Source organism: Corylus avellana, chromosome 6, assembly GCF_965113065.1.
Source record: "Corylus avellana chromosome 6, dhCorAvel1.hap1.2, whole genome shotgun sequence".
Classification (NCBI taxonomy): Eukaryota; Viridiplantae; Streptophyta; class Magnoliopsida; order Fagales; family Betulaceae; genus Corylus; species Corylus avellana.
Genome location: NC_142495.1, coordinates 9,238,173 through 9,256,499, shown reverse-complemented (window position 1 = coordinate 9,256,499; position 18,327 = coordinate 9,238,173). Strand labels below are relative to the sequence as shown.

The 18,327-nt window shown below is 32.1% G+C and overlaps 2 pseudogenes; one reads left to right on the top strand and one right to left on the bottom strand.

Annotated features, from left to right (window-relative positions):
- Positions 1-5,033: 5,033 nt before the first annotated feature.
- On the bottom strand, positions 5,034-7,508 carry LOC132187844 (uncharacterized; annotated as a pseudogene).
- Positions 7,509-8,150: 642 nt separating this feature from the next.
- On the top strand, positions 8,151-13,005 carry LOC148584840 (uncharacterized; annotated as a pseudogene).
- Positions 13,006-18,327: the final 5,322 nt, after the last annotated feature.

The following is an 18,327-nucleotide window of genomic DNA, read 5'->3' as shown; positions in this document are numbered from 1 at the left end:
AATTAGTTTATTAATGGATTCCCCGTACATATTTTACACTTATCAGATCCAATCAACAACCGATAATGCATGGCTGTCAAGTTCTTAAACAAAGAGGAGTTGGGAGGCACTCTTATAATTTTTTATTTTTTATTTTCCCTCAAAATGGTTGACAAAATATAAATCTTACAAATAATAATTAATTAATAAATAAATAAATAAAGATGATTTAGTAGAAATTATAGGTGATGTTGGTGGGATTGGTAATGCAACGGTTATGGCGTATGCAGCACCGCCAAGGTGGTAGCTCAACTGCTGAGTGTTGAATACTATTTACTTGTATTGCTTTTAAGTCAAAATTTCAAAGCATTTATTTCATGTCCCAAATGTTCATCAGATTTTACATATACGGATATACCAACTTCTGTCGGTGCCTGGTTCAGGTAGATTCCTCAAAGGATTATATATGCTTATAACTTATACAGGATAGCGGTTTTGAATATTAACGTATTGGTGTTTGGTATGATAATTTTTTTTTTTTTTTTGAGTAAATCGAAATTATTTTTAATTGATCATAAAAAAAAAATCTTTTAATTAGCGTAAAATGGTTTTGGTTTTTTATTTCTATAGACTATTTTCTCCTCTCACTACAAAAGAATTTTGTGACGTTTAAATAGTAAGGTTTTTTTTCAAACGTCACCCTATGAGTGACGTGCGATGAAAAAAAAGTCACCCCTTCTAAGCGTGATGTTTTACAAATGACACGTCGTCTTAGGGGTAACGTGCGACCCACTTTTCACACGTCACCCTGTACATATGACCCATTTTTCACGTCACCCCTTTGGGTGACGTCTGCATAGTGTCACACGTTGCCTCTAGGGGCGACGTGTGACCTGCTTTCCACGTCTCCCCTAGAGGGCAACGTGTTGAAAATGGGTCACACGTCACCCCTAGGGGCGACGTGTGGCATGGGTCACACGTCACCTCCAGGGGTGACGTGGCGACAATTTCTTGTTTAAGCGACATTTTTTACATGGGCACTAAATTAACTTAGGGTTTATGGTGTTCCTAACTGCGAAGTTTACGAACGACTTAGCGTCATTCATGTATTCCTTCGAAGTCCTAAACTTTGTCATCCAACTCTTGCTCATAGCATGACTATATTACAAATGTCGAAGATGTTTATTATATCCCATATCATAAATGATAATCAATTCATCCAACCCAAACATTATATAAACTAGTTTAGAACCCGCGCTATGCGCGGGATTATTCATTATAATTTGATTTTAAAACTTTTTGATAAGTAAATGAATATAAAAAGAATAATTCGATTTTAAAACTTAAAACACATCTCCATTGTATTTTTTATTATAGGTCAAATCTATCATGCCTATTTCAATATAAAAAAAAATAAAAAATACAAAAGGTTATTCAACAGCATATTGTTGAACATAGTGACACAATTACACAGAAGTTTGCATAAATATATAAATCACATAAAAATATACTATCATAAGAACCATATATAATTTTAGTTTTAATCCATATAAATTAAAACATATTAAAAAATTTCCATATGTGTAATTTAAAACTAGTTTGAATGGGTTAAAACGTAAGACCCTTAAATCATAAGACCCATAAAACATATTAAAATATTTATTCTCATAGGAGTAGTTTTATTTATTTCATCAAAGAAAGAGATAAAAAATCGTAGAAGGAATATTGAAACACAAAAAAACATGATGAACAACAAAGTTAATTAAATTTACAAAAGAACAATAAGAAATTTGAATGAAAAATAATATATAAATTAGAACAAAAAATAAGGAAAGAGTAACCCTAAACCCTATAACAATATATTGAGAATAGTAGCAAAACTGAGAGTAACCCTAAACCCAATAGGTTTTTGTGTAATACATATTATATTTCAAAACAAATAAAACTCATAAAATTCTGGACATTTAAAAAATAATTCAAAGCAAAATAACAAATCTTTTTTTTTTTTTTTATGGATACAAAAATAACAAAATCTTTCACTCAATATTTAATTCAATCAAATAAATCATTTCAATCTTCCCTTAATCTAAAAAATAAATTAAAACAACCTAAATTCGTCCCCATATGTGTAGTTTAAAATGAAAAGCATTAAAAAAAAAGGGGGGGGGGGGGGGGGGGGGGCAAGAAACCATGAATTTTGATTATCAAAGTATTAATATAAAATTAGCATAAAATTTTAATATTTTTGGTGTAATACCTATTATATTTTAATACAAATAAAACTCATAATTCTGAACATTCAAAAAAGCAAATGAAAAAAAAAAAAAACAAAACCCTATAAAACATTCAAATGAAGAATAGTTGAATCCCCATAAAAAAATAAATTAAAAAAAAAAAAAAAAATTCACAAAACAAAATGGAAACATATTCTACCTAATCTCTAATTTAAAACGGTGTTTGTTACAAAAAAAATTCTCAATAAACAAACTAAAGATCATCAATTCACAATTGCTAAAAATTTATACATAAAAGCACAAATATACATTCATCTTAAATATCTTATATCTCATACCTTAAATCATAGTTCAGAGTCACATATATTTTCATAAAACTGATCAAATAAACTTTCAATCTCATTGGAAGAAGAGAAAAACAGAGAGCATGCCTTAGAGAGAACGTTGTTTCCGTCGTTAGAGAGAAGGAAGAAAAAACGTCAAACTGAACCGGTTCAATTTTTTTAACCGGTTCCGGTTCATACATACTGAACAAAAAAAAAACAAAATTTTGAATCCGCAAATCTTTTAATAAATTAATGATACAAAATAAAATAAATACAATTTTGAACCTGCAAATCTTTTAATAAATTTCCGGTTCATACATACTGAACAAAAAAAACAAAATTTTGAACCTGCAAATCTTTTAATAAATTAATGATACAAAATAAAATAAATAAAATTTTGAACCTGCAAATCTTTTAATAAATTAATGTCGCAAATCTTTTAATAAATTAATGATACAAAATAAAACAGCAATTAAAAAATATGGACACGGCAAATCTTTTAATAAATTAATCATACAAAATAAAATTTAAGATTTTTAATAAATATGGACACGTGTCGCAATTCTGATATGGACATGTGTCGCAATTCTAAGCACTCTCTACGTGAAAACTCGGCTGCAAATCCTTTAATAAATTAATGATACAAAACAAAATAAATAAAATTTTGAACCTGCAAATCTTTTAATAAATTAATGTCGCAAATCTTTTAATAAATTAATGATACAAAATAAAACAGCAGTTAAAAAATATGGACACGACAAATCTTTTAATAAATTAATCATAGAAAATAAAATTTAAGATTTTTAATAAATATGGACTCGTGTCGCAATTCTGATATGAACACGTGTCGCAATTCTAAGCACTCTCTACGTCAAAACTCGGCTTTTATATATATATATATATATATATATATATATGATTAACCAGCAATCTCATGACATTATAACATTCTTAAGTATATTTAAGAGTGTTTTTATAATTACAGAATCAAGTACAAATTAAACACAATTAAAAACTCAATATGCATGCATACATTCATATAAAGCAATTTTCCACCTACGTACTCATTTCGTCTACATTTAAACCTAGACATTTTCACTAAAGTTAAACATATATAGAAATTGCATCTAAATTTAAACCTACACATTTTGTATAATGAAGTGGCTTGTTTCCCGTTTTCTATAACACAATTAGGGGATCTAAAATTGTACCATAATTAATTAGGGGATCTAACATAACATATAATTTCTTCGTTTTAAAAAAATAAAAAAAATAAAAAAGTATTATCTTTTAATTGCCAAATCTGTCCATGAAATTCAAACTTGACTGTGAATTGACCATTAAATTTAATAAGCCAGCAAGCAAAGAGAAAGAAAAAAAAAAAAATAAATAAAAATAAAAAGGCCAAGAAAAATAAAAAAATTCGGCCAACTAGAACTTGCTGGCCGAAATGTAGCAGAGGCTAAAACTTTAGAATCCTCTATATGACAGAACGTATTCTAAATATTTACAAACACAACCAACAATTAATCTAAAATCTAAACACCAAAATGAAAAAATCAATCTAACAACTATATATTAAAAATTACCAATTTAAACATGAATTTTAAAAAAACAATAATATATATGCATGCAAAAAAAAAAAAATCTAATAATATATATTGCTAGCATTCCATGTTCATGAACTCTAAAATCTAAGAAATTATTATTCTTAGATTTTGAATTAATTTAAAAAAAAACAAAGAAATTAATTAATATATATGGACAAATATATGCAAATAAATAAAATACAATATTAAAATTAAATTCTTACCTAGGTATGTGTAGTTGTACGTCGGCCGAGGGACGAGTAGTTTGCTAGCCGGAGAGAGGAGTGACGGAGATGAGAGGAAGAAAAGAAGAAGAGAAGATCGAAGAAGGAGAAAGAACAAAAGAAAGGAGAGAAGAAGCAGGTTTGCAGATGGTGGGGGGAGCGCATGCCCATGCGTGCACGGGGGATGTGATGTGTGGCATGGTTCACACGTCACCTCCAAGGGTGATGTGTAAACACGCGTCGCCCCCTAGGTGTGGACGATGTGTTCACACATCACCCCTGGAGGTGACGTGTGATCCATGGCACACGTCGCCCCTAGGGGGGACGTGTGACCCATTTTCCGCACGTCGCCCTCTAGGGGTGACGTGGAAAGTAGGCCACACGTTGTCCTAGGGGTGACGTGTGACCCACTTTCCACATGTCACCCCTAGGACGACGTGTCACGTGTAAAACGTCACCCTTAGAAGCAGTGGCGGAGCCAGGCGTTTTAGAATGTAGGGACCATAAAAAAAAAATTTCATGTCCTAAAAATTTTTTTTACATTGAAAATTTGGTAATTCACATAATATATGGCATTACAAAAAAATATCTATAAAAGTTCATAAATATGTGCTCAAATTAATATATTAGAAATATAATATGTCGGCACTATATCAAAAAGATAGAAATACTAAAAAGTGTCTAGAACTGCATTTTACGGTCTTTTAGAAGTACAAAATCATCAAGTATCGAATCTAAATCGAAGCTCTCAGCAATTTTCCTTTCAATATAAAGAACTAAACTATTTGCAAGAAAATCATCATCCATTTTGTTGTGTAGTCATGTTTTAACAATTTTCATTGCTGCAAATACTCGTTCGGTAGTTGCTGTAGACACTAGAAGAGTCAAAATAAGACGAATTAATTTATCAATAAGATAGTATGTCTTTGATTTTTCTGTCTTTGCCAATCCTTGGCATAATTTTACAATGGAAGACAAATTTTGTAATGTCGGATTGGTAAGGACATCAAATTCAAAATACCTCAATTAATATCTCAAATTAATTTTCTCTTGTTCAGAAAAATCAAGAGGATAATACTTATCCACAAGGATACATATATCGTCAATTTTGAAGGATTTATAAGCATCTTTTGTATCCAAAGCAAAGCTAAATATCAAAAGTTCCATCATCTTTTCACCAAACCTACTATCAAGCTCTTGCAATTGAAAGTCGATAGTAGTATTGAATATGTCAAAATGATAATGATGCTCCACTGTAATGTGATTCTTTTGATTACGACATCGACCTTCAATATAACGAACACTTAAATCCGGAATGTTAATTTCAGATTTCTTGCAGAAAGAGACAATGTTCTCAAGCAAATTATTCCAACCATCATCTCTCAACTCTTGGATAAATTTTTTCGCAATAGAAACTGAATGAATAGCATTCAAAATGTCTAGAGATTTTTGCTGCAAAACTTGACAAAGAACATCAGTAATGCCCATGAGTTCATTCATTAAATGTAAAATAAATATGAACTCGAAGGATATAAGCATTTTATAAGCAGCCTTAGCATCTCCTCGTTGAGAGTAAGTACCTCCTTCTCTTTGAACATCTTCAAGCACTATACAAGTAGCATCAAACATCCTTATTATGCTACAAATAGAATTAAAATGAGAACCCCAACGAGAATCACCAGCTCCTTTCAAAGTGCCAATTTGGTTAGCCCCTTTTCCAGTTTCAAGCTCACCAATAGCTTGCATATGTGCAATTTGTGTTGCATGAATAGCTTGTAGTAGATCATGACGTTTACATAAAGCACTGGCCACATTGATAATAAAATTCAAATTTGTGAAGAACACATGAACATAATCCACATCTCTAGATGCAACAACTAATGCTAATTGTAATCGATGAGCAAAACAATGAATTTAGTATGCACAAGGACAATCATTAAGAAATAATGCTTGCAATCCTTTCTATTCACCATGCATGTTACTAGCATCATCATATCCTTGTCCACGGATATTTTGAATATCAAGGCGATAACAAGAGAGAACATCAGATATTCCATTCTTTAGAGTCTATGCCGATGTGTCTTTAACATGAATTATATCAAATAAACGTTCTTGTATAAAACCATCTTTGTCAACAAATCTCAAAACAATAGTCATTTGCTCTCTCTTATACTCATCTCGTGCTTCATCAACAATAATGTAAAATTTAGAGTTTCCAATATCTTCACGAATTTTATCTCGCACTTTACTTGTAATGACATGCAAAATCTCCTTTTGAATTGTATGTGAAGTATTCTTTGCAGATTGTGGAGCATTTTCCAAAACAACACTTGTAACTTTCTCATTATATGATACCAAAATTTGAATCATCTCAAGAAAATTACTTCAATTTATTGAATCAAGAGTCTCATCATGACCTTTAAAAGCACATCCTTGAAATGCAAGCCACCGAGCAACATCAATAGAAGTTTTCACACGAAGTTGATTATTTAGAATTTGTTCGGTACTTTGTGCATTCAATACTTTATCAATATGTTGTGCTTGATTTCGTAAATCCTCATAATATTTCACAGCATTATTATGAGGTGAACAAGAATCCTCCCCAATATGAGTCAAAAAGGCACAATTTTTTCCATTATGAACCTTTTTCCAACTTCTAAATCCCTTTATAGTAAATACATCCCATCTAGGACGTCCAAGTGCTTTCATAGAAAAAAGATAACATGGTAGACAATATGCAGCATCTGTAGAACGAGAATACTCAAGCCAAGTTGAAAATTGTGTGAACCAAGAAGCTTGAAAGCGACGAGGGTGATTTTTAAGTCTAGAAAGAGGATATTGTTCATTTCAAAGAATAAGTTGATATGGACCATGTTTCAAATAAGCCCGTCTTATTTCATCCCGTTGATTGACTGGATAGTCCCACATCGGAGGATGTAATCCTGGATTTCGTTCTATAGAAGAAACATCAACTTCATCAACATTAAGTGTGGATAATTTAAAATGAACCTCTTGTGTCTCCGCAATTAGAGCTTCTTCGCAAGGATGTTCTTCATCTTCAACTCTTGAAGATTTAAGATGATGCTCATCGGGATTTGAAGTTCCGGCATTAAGATCCAACGGTGTATTACTTTTCAAAATGTCGGCTTCTTTCATTTTAAAGAACGAATCAATAGTTTTAAACTTTGACATGATGCATGAACCTAAAATTTTCAAGTTAAATCACAACCCCGTAAGATAGACGATCGAATTACCAATATACATTAAAACAAATGCAACTATTTATGATGGGTAGTACCACTAACTTGTTTTATTCTCTTAATTTGATCAAAGCCTAAAGAGGCTAAACAGTAACATAACAACAATTTTTGCTCAGTTTCAAGCTTTCAGACTTTCAGTTATGCTACAATTTTTGCCGCATTGTTTAATTGTTCTACATCAAATTGATGTTTATTTATAATGATTAATGGGTACCACTAACATGTATTATTCAATTTTTTTCTCTTAATTTGATCAAAGCCTAAAGAACCAAAGAGGCTAAATAATATCATAACATAGCAGCAATATAACACTTTCAGGAATCAGAATAAAAACAATTAAGCAGATTCTTGGGATACCTATCTCAATGTTTCTAGTAAAAATCCAAGCTCCCAATGGACCCAATCCAATTTGTGAATCTGACCAGTGACCACCTATTTTCTGCCCTGAAAATACATGACACCCATTAAGCCTTAAGGGGGAAAAAAATCAAGGTTAAATGTATAAAATTAACCATAAATAAATTTCAAGGAACAAAAAATGCAAAACTCACCTGATCTCCAAAGCGTCTACTGCCTGTGAGAGACTGAGAGTGAGAGAGAGAGAGAGAGAGAGAGAGAGAGAGCGATTGAGACAGTCTGCAGACTTGAGAAATGAGAGGGACTGAGGGGGAGAGAGGGAGAAGACTCGGAAGATGCGTGAAATTGAGATTCTGAGAAATGGGGGAAAACAATTTTTTTTTAATAAATAATATCAGACCAGTCGCCAAAAGAAACATAAACTTTTTTTTTTTAATACTGAGGGGCCAACTGCAGCGCATTCTTCATATAATTTTTTTTTTTTTTTGGGAGAATGGAGGGGCCCTATTTATATTTAGAAAAAAACAAATAAACTTTTGGGAGAATGGAGGGGCCCTATTTAGAAAGAAAAAAAAAGGGAAATTATATTTAAAATCCTTAGGTAAACGCGCTTTTTTAAAAAACTCCCTGGGTATTTTTTTTTTGAAAATTTAGTCCCTGGGTAACTCGAAACTACTAGAAAACTCCCTACCGTCAATTTTTGTTAACTTCCGTTAGTCTACTCAAAACTCACCGTTTTATCTGATTAAAATATTATTTTTTATTAATTTAATTTTTTTTAAAAAAAAATAAAATTGAAGGGTGGCCAGGGGTGGCGGCGCCACCCCTGGCCACCCCCCCCCCCCCCCTAATGGGGTGGCCGCAAGCCACCCCAGGTGGCTTGGGGTGGCTCGAGCCACCCCTTGGGTGGCTTGGGGTGGCTCGCGGCCACCCCATGGGTGGAGGGGTGGCCCGCAAGCCACGCTCCACCCATGGGGTGGCCGCGAGCCACCCCAAGCCACCCAAGGGGTGGTTCGCCCACCCCTGGGGTGGCTTGCGGCCACCCCATAGGGGTTGGGGGGGATGGCCAGGGGTGGCACCGCCACCCCTAGCACCCTTCAAAATTTTTTTTTTTTTTTTTTTAAAGATTGAATTTTTTAAATTAAATTAATAAAAAAATAATATTTTAATCAGATAAAACGGTGAGTTTTGAGTAGACTAACGGAAGTTAACAAAAATTGACGGTAGGGAGTTTTCTAGTAGTTTTGAGTTACCCAGGGACTAAATTTAAAAAAAAAAAAATACCCAGGGAGTTTTTTAAAAAAGCGCGTTTACCTAAGGATTTTATATATAATTTCCCAAAAAAAAAATCTCAATAATTTGATGGATCCTATTTAATTTTTTTTTTCAAAAAAAAACTTCTTGGAGGGGCCACGGCCACCTCTGGCCAACATGTGGCTTCGCCACTACTTAGAAGGGGTGACATTTTTTTTCTTCGCACGTCACTCCTAAGGTGACGTTTAGAAAAAAAAACCATACTATTTAAACATTACAAAATCCTTATTTTTTTGTAGTGTGTGGGATGAAACATTTGTGCCGGAATCTAAAAATATAGAGTCCATTGAATCAACAAGTACGCTAAAATGGGAAGATCTATATGTTGTCAAGAAATCCAAATTAGGAGAGGACAAAGTTGAAATAGCCATGAAAATCAAACATTTTAGTCATGAAATTGACTTAAAGTTTATTGATGAGGAACTTGAGAATGAAGAAAAATGTGACGAGTGTATGTGGCCTATCTATCATCATTCGTTTTATACTTGTATTTCATACAAATTATTTCTTCACAAATCTTGTGTTGAATTACCTCGAAAAAAGTTATACACACTTCATCGATACCCCCTCATTCTCCTACCAGGGCTACCTTATGTTGATAAGTAATTTATTTGAAATGCTTGTTACCGCAATTGTAATGGCTTCGTCTACCATTGTGATAAATGCAACTTCAACCTTGATGCCTAGTGTAGTTTGATGTCTGACGTCTTTAACCATGAAGGTCATGAGCACCGACTTATTCTCTACAACACATCAAATTCTGTAAAGTGCACTTCTTGTGATTATGATAGAATAATCTTTAGTTGTGCTCATTGTGAATTTACTCTGAATTTCAAATGCGCTACAATGCCACGTACCATAAAATACGGACTGTACAAACAATCGTTTGCACTTTGTTATAAAGTTGAAGATGAATATGATGATGAGTATTATTATGATATTTGTAAAGAACCACGATATCCAAAACATTGGTTCTACTATTATGCAGATCTCGATTTTCTTGCTCATCCGGATTGCATTCTTGGAAAAAAATCCATATATGAAATTTGGGAGGACTTATAAGTTTGGCACACACGAACATTCCCTTACTTTTGTTGACGAGTTCAAAGGCGTCCTGCCTCAATGTAATAAATGTGGTAATTTTTGCTATAATTTTACTTTTGAATGTGTCAAATGTAATCTCAATTTTCACGGGTGGTGCTGAAGATGATTAGTATTTCAGTCTTTGTAGCCAGTACCAATTGTAATTTCTGGTTGGTGCCCAAAAATCTACAAGGAAAATTGTTGAATTATTAATGAAAAGTGTTGTAAAATCAAAGAAAATAACTAGACAAGATAAATAGATTGTAATATGTGAAACTAGTTCTTCAGGAACTATATATGATTATTCTCTATTATTATATCTTTTACATACTATTCAATACTCTTTTTTATAGACATGAAATCATAATAGGAGGTTAAGGAATATAAAAGGGTAGTACATGAATCAAAATGCGATATCAATGTATTACATGAATGTTATAGGAATTTTAAAAGATGACATCAATGTGTAGAATTCCAAGAGATGGAACTAAATGGTCGTCCACCAAATGCATGAATGCATTCATAACACCACCCCTTGGATGACCATACGCTAAGAATATGCCTCATTAAAACCTTGCCAAGGAAAACCAAATGGGAAAAAAACCTGTGACGAAGGAAAAAGAGTACAATATTCTTGTGTGCATTCGTATGCTTTAGGACTGCCGCGTTAAAACCTTGCAAAAGAAAGCCCAGTGAAAAAAACCTTAGCAAAAGAAAAATAGTACAATCAGCATAATCATTTTACCCCTCTTATTAGCATGAAGAACTTCAATTGTTTATGATGAAAGATCCTTAAGTCGGAGCATTCCAATGTTACTCACCAACTTCTTAAATGTTGCAGTTAGTAATGTTTTGGTAAATAAATCTGACAAATTGTCGCTTGATCGTATCTGCTTAACATCAATATCACCACTCTTCTGGAGCTCATGTGTATAAAAGAACTTCGGTGAAATATATTTGGTTCTACCACCTTTAATATATCATCATCTGATCTGTGTGATACAAGCAACATTATCTTCATATAATATTGTCAGGCTATCTTTGATTGTGGATAAGCCACACTTTTCTCAAACGTGTTGAATTACTAATCTTAGCCATATGCATTCCCGACTTGCTTCATGAATTGCAATAATTTTCGAGTGATTTGAAGAAGTAGCAACAAGTGTTTGCTTGACAGATCTACATGAAATAACAGTACTTCCACATGTAAATAGATATCCTGTTTAAGATATACCTTTATGTGGATCAGAAAGAAAACCCACATCTGCATATCAAACTAATTGTGAATTTAAACATTTTGAATAAAATAATCACATGTCAGTTGTTCCACGAAGATAACATAGAACATGTTTGACCCCATTCCAATGCCTTCGAGTTGGTGCAGAACTGTATATTGATAGTAGATTAACTGAAAATGCTATATCAGGTCGTGTGCAATTTGCAAAATACATCAAAGCACCAATTGCACTAAGATATGATACTTCAGGACCAAGAATTTCTTCATTATCTTTTCGATGGCGAAAATGGTCTTTTTTTACTTCTAATGATCGAACAACCATTGGAATACTCAAATGATGAGCTTTATCCTTGTAAAAGTGCTTCATGACTTTTTATGTGTATGTTGACTGATGAACAAGAATTCCATTTAGAAAATGTTCAATCTGTAAGCCAAGGCAAACTTTTGTATTTCCAAAATCTTTCATCTCAAATTCATTTTTTTTTAAATAAGTGGCAGTTTTTATGAGCTATTCTGAAGTCCCAACAAGATTTAAATCATTTACATAAATTGCAATGATAACAAATCCAGATTATGATTTCTTAATGAAAACGCATGGACAAATTTGATTATTCTCAAATCCTTCCTTCTATAGATATTCACTAAGTCGATTATACCACATGTGTCCAGATTGCTTAAACCCATATAAAGATCTTTGTAGCTTAATAGAATAAATACTTCGTAATTTGGAAGTATATGCTTCAGGCATTTTGTATCCTTCAAGGATTTTCATATATATATATATCATTATTAAGTAATCCATATAAATATGTTGTAACCACATCCATTAAACGCATATCTAAACTTTTTGTAACTACCAAGCTAATAAAAAATCTATATGTAATTGCATCCACTACAGGGGAATATGTTTCTTCATAATTAATACCAAGTTTCTGCAGGAAACCTTGTGCAATAAGTCTTGCTTCGTATCTCACAATTTCATTTTTCTCATTACGTTTTCGCACAAATACCCACTTGTATCCAACAAGCGATACACCTTCAAGTGTTTGGTCTACAGGTCCAAATACTTCACATTTTGCTAGTGAGTTTAATTCTACTTGAATTGCTTCCTTCCACATTGGCCAATCATTTCTACGTCAACATTCTTCGACGATTTGTGGTTCAATATCATTAATACTTCTGGTAATGTCAAATGCAACTTTAAATGAAAATATGTTGTCGACAACAATTTTGTTTCTATCCAATATTTCTCTTGTACTTATATAATTTATTGAAATTTCATTATTTTCAGGTACCTGTTCCTCTTCAGGGGATTCCTTTCCAGGAGAATTTTGTACAAAAAGTTTGGATGGATCAATTTTCATTGCCTGTTTTATGGGTAAGGCCTCTTCAGGAGCGCTGATTTTATTTCTTTGTGCTTTTCTCTTCCAGGAAATCTTATTCTTTGCACAAATAGGTTTTTCACGCTTCAGGTGTGCCTTAAACTCATTTACTACTGTATTAATTGATTGTCCTACATGGACTTCTATCTTCTCTAGAATATAATTATTTTATTGTTGTCAGTAAATGCATCCGGCAATTGATTTGCAATACTCTGCAAATGAATGATCATCTGAACTTCTAGTTCACATTGATTTGTACGAGGATCAAAATGAGATAACGTTGAATTATTCCAAGTGATTTCTTGCCATGCTTCTGGCAATGACTTTCTTTCCCTAGTGATGAGAATTTGTTTTCATCAAAATGACAATTTTCAAAATGTGCTTTAAAAGTATCACTAGTTAAAGGCTCAATGTATCTAATAATAGAAGGAGAATCAAAACCAACATAAATTCCAAGTCTACGTTGAGGTTCCATCTTGGTGCGTTGAGGTGATTCTATTGGAACATATACAGCACAACAAAAAATACGAAAATGAAAAATATTTAGTGGTTGACCAAATGCAAGTTACAAAGAGGAATATTTTTGGTAAGTTGTTGGTCTAATCCGAACTAATGATACATCATGTAATATTGCATGTCCCCAAGCAGAAACATGTAATTTTATTTTCATAAGTAAAGGTTGAGCAATTAACTGAAATCGTTTAATAAACGATTAAGTTAAGCCATTTCGAGTATGAGTATGAGCAACGGGATGTTCAACATTAATTTCAATTGACATGCAATAGTCATAAAATGCTTGAGATGTAAATTCATCCGCATTATCCATCCCAGTAGATTGAATTGGATAATTAGGAAATTGTGCTCGTAATCTAATTATTTGAACAAAAAGTCTAGCAAATGCAACATTACAAGTATAAAGCAAGCAAACATGTGACCATCCAGATAATGCATCTATTAAAACCATAAAATATCTAAATGGCCCACATGGAGGATGAATCGGCTCACATATATCCCCTTGAATTCTTTATAAAAATGATGGAGATTCAACAATTTCCTTAGAAGGGGATGATTTGATAACAAATTTATCTTGAGAACATGCAGCACAAGGATAATCACTTGGTAAAAGAATCTTCTGGTTCTTTAAGAGATGCCTATGGGAGTTCTCAATTATTCGACGCATCATAATTGTTCCCGGATGTCCAAGACAATTATGCCAAAGCATAAATATCTTTAGATTAGAAAACTTCTGGTGCATCACAGCATGTGATTTAATTGTTCATATTGTTGTATAATACAACTTGGAAGAAAATGCAGGCATTTTTCCAATATGAGCTTTTAGCCTAAAATTATTGAAGTAATATAAAGATATTCGTCATTGCCGTTCCTTTTGGCAATATGATATTCACTCTTCCAAAGCCTTCGATTAGGTTTTATGAACTTGATATTGTATTGACACTAGCTTTGTTTAATATCAAGTATTGAAAATATTTCTTATCTTTAAGAATTGTGTGCGTTGTACAACTGTCTGCTAGACACAAATCTTCACCAATCATCTTGAAATTAATCATTCCAACAATATGATCCATGCCTCCATATATATAAACAAAATATATAACAAATTTCATTAATCAAAAAGAAAATAACAATATACAATTAAATTTGACAATGTAAACATATTGTTATTAAGACATAATGAAAACATATCAATTGTTGTAGATATATTCATCACCAATCAAAAGATCAATTTTTGTGTTAGAGTCTACAAAGAAATCAGAAATAACAAGATGAATGTTACTCTCTCCATTTAGAACATCAAGAAAAATTGAAGAATCTTCAAGATTATTGTGATTAACAAAATTCATTTCAATCCACTTTTCTTTTATTAAGGCTTGATATAGGTCTACCAAATGTTTAGGCGTACGATAGGTTCGAGACCAATGTCTTTTCATACCACACTTGTAACATTTATCTTCATAGTTCTTTGTAGGTTTATTCTGTAAACCTTGGTTTTCATTTTGTTTCGCCTCAGTGTGGTTTCACTTCTGGTGGTATGGAGCATTTCTTTTGTAAGAATTATGAGTACATTTCCCTTGACCTCTATAATTTTATTTTATTTTTTATTTTTTACCACATCTACGTCCACGACCACGGTTTCCTTTATTACCATGAAATGAGGTTTCATTGTAGAAAATGGTGTAGAACCCGTTGGACGAGATTGATGATTTTTCATTAATAGCTTGTTGTTTTGCTCAGCCACTAGAAGACAAAATATTAGTTTAGAATATCTTGTGAAATTACACTCTCGATATTACTGCTACAGGAGCACATTCGAGGCATGAAATGTGGTATATGTTTTTTTTAACATATCCATGTCAATGACTTTTTCTCCACACAATTTTAATTCTAAGCTGATTTTAAAGAGTTCAGAGTTAAAGTCACTGACACTCTTAAAATCTTGCAACCTCAGGTGCATCCAATCATAACGAGCTTTTGGGAGGATAACTGTCTTCTGGTGCTCGTATCTCTCCCTTAAATTATTCTACAAGGTCAAGAGATCCTTTACCGTAAGGTACTCAGTTTTTATATACTTTAAGCATATAAAATTATAGGGGAAAATGCAGTTTACCCCCCTGAAGTTTCAGGGGTTTTTCAATTTTAACCCCAAAGTTCAAAAATTGGCAATCTTCCCCCCTGAAGTTTCAAAAATTGGCAATTTAAACCTTCCGTTTAATTTTTCCGTTAAATTGGACGGAAATTTTTTAAAAAAAGACTGAGGGTAGTGATGTAATTTCACAGATTTCTATCCATTTAGACGGAAAAATTAAACGGATGGTTTAAATTGCCAATTTTTTAAACTTCAGGGGGGTAGATTGCCAATTTTTGAACTTTGGGGTTAAAATTGAAAAACTTCTGAAACTTCAGGGGGGTCAACTGCATTTTTCCCAAAATTATAAGACATAATATTTATAGCATTAATATGATAACATTCTAGTTCATATAAATCTCACATGGATCATAATATGCATATGTTAGAATATTAATTAACAAAATAGATAATAAGATTACTAAATGTTAAAGAAACTTACAATAAATTGAGAATACCTCACAGATAACTTCTGATGTTGAAGATCAAAATAATACAACAATTGACTAGAGTTTCGTGCTGATGACGTGTTGTAAAATTAAAGAAAATAACAAAACAAGATAAATAGATTGTAATATGTGAAACTAATTCTTTAGGAACTATGTATGATTCTTATCTATTATTATATATTTTACATACTACTCAATATTCATTTTTATAGACATGGAATCATAATGGGAGGTTAAGAAATATGAAAGGGTAGTACATGAATCAAAATCCTATATCAATGTATTATATGAATGTTATAGGAATTCTAAAAGATGACATCAATGTATAGAATTTCAAGAGATAGAACTGAATGGTCATCCACCAAATGCATGAATGCATTCATAACAAGAAGTATCTTTTCAGTGTCATTATTTAATAATTAACTCTTTTTCTTACCATTCTATTTTGTTTGGGTTTGATTTTTATAGTTGAATTAAAAAAGGGAGAACATCAAAGTGGAAAGAATAAACGTTAGGGTTAATAACTTTCGGTTTTAACGTTTTTATTTTTTTTCTTATGTTTCCAAATCAGACAAATCTGGTACCTCACCTATGGGAAAAGACAAAATCAATACCTCCATTGGTTTTTGTCAGTCCCAATTAACGAAATTTCATGCCATCTCCATTAATATTGCGACACGTATCCTAAAAATTAAAAATTAAAAATTAAACCTAAAAAAATAGAGTGAAAATTCTGGCCACCCAATAGAATTTTCATTTTATTTTTGTTTATTTTTAATTATTTTTAATTTTTAGGACATGTGTCGCGATATTAATGGAGATGACATTAAATTCTGTTTATTGGGACTGACGGAAACTAACAGAGGTATTGATTTTGTCTTTTCTCATGGGTGGAGTACCAGATTTGTCTGGTTTGGAAACCTAAGGAGAAGAAAATAAAAACGTTAAAACCGAAGTACCAAGAAAGTTATTAACCCTAAATATTAAAGCCCAAAGACTCATCAAGGGAGGAGTTGCTTAAAAACAAAAAGATGAAAAAGATATTTGAGGGGGAAAAAAGATTTCCCCAGCTTTCACAAACTACTGTAATAAACAAGGATTAGCAACTTATTTTAAGCATTTGAAAAATTGATTACCAGAATATTGATTCATTTTCCTCAATCGCTCAATGACATAATTATCAAAAAAGAGAATAGGATTTTTATTTATTTATTTATTTTGATTGGGACAGACAACCAAGACAAAAGAAGCCATGAAAATGAAATACGATTAATTTTAGGGTTAAATACTAAAAATCTCTCTAGGGTTTAAACTCTTTATTTTTTTACTTTTTAGGTTTTCATTTTTATCACATGAGGTATTTGTAGTTTTCATAAAGACGAAAATAGTACATCTGTTAAAATTTCGTCCAAAACTTAACTACATCAGCACCAATCACTAGCTACCACGTGTCACTCTAATTATTATTTTTGATTAAAAAAAATTAAAAAATTATATTTTTTCAAAAAAAATATTGAAAAAAATTAAAAATAAAAAGACCCAGAAGAAGATGAGCTCAAATCCCAATTCACAAGCCCAGAAATCTCACAAAACCTGCAGAACATTGTCTGAGAAACCTCTGCATCCACTCCAATTCTTTCAAGCCCTTCGAGCGAAAAAGATTCTGAGTCTAATTCGCACCCCAAAACCCACCGGGGGTGGGTCAGCCACCCCATGGCCAGATGGGGGTGGCCAGCCACCCCACAAATGCCCCAAAATTTTTATTTTTATTTTTTTGAAAAATATAATTTTTTTTTATTTTTTATTTTTTAAAAATCAAAAAAATAATTGGAGTGACACGTGGTGACTAGTGATTGGTGTTGACATGTCGTTCCGTTAAGTTTTGGACGAAATTTTATCGGAAGTACCATTTCTGTCTTTATGAAAACCTCAATTACCTCCTGTGATAAAAATAAAAACCTAGGGAACAAAAAATAAAGAGTTCAAACCCTAATGGGGTTTTTAGTATTTAACCTTTAATTTTATTTCATTTCCCGAATTTTCTCAAGAAGTAAAAAATAAAAAAACAAAGCGAGTTAGCATCAAATCTAGTTAAATCACTATTTTTCCTAAAAGCTTAAATTTTATAGAAAGAAGTAAATTTAATCAATATTTTAGCGCTTCCTTTTACGTGTAAGCTCAAAATTTCTTTTAATATGTGAAGCCAAACACGTAGAATATTTAATTTAAATGAAAAATAAATTGACGAA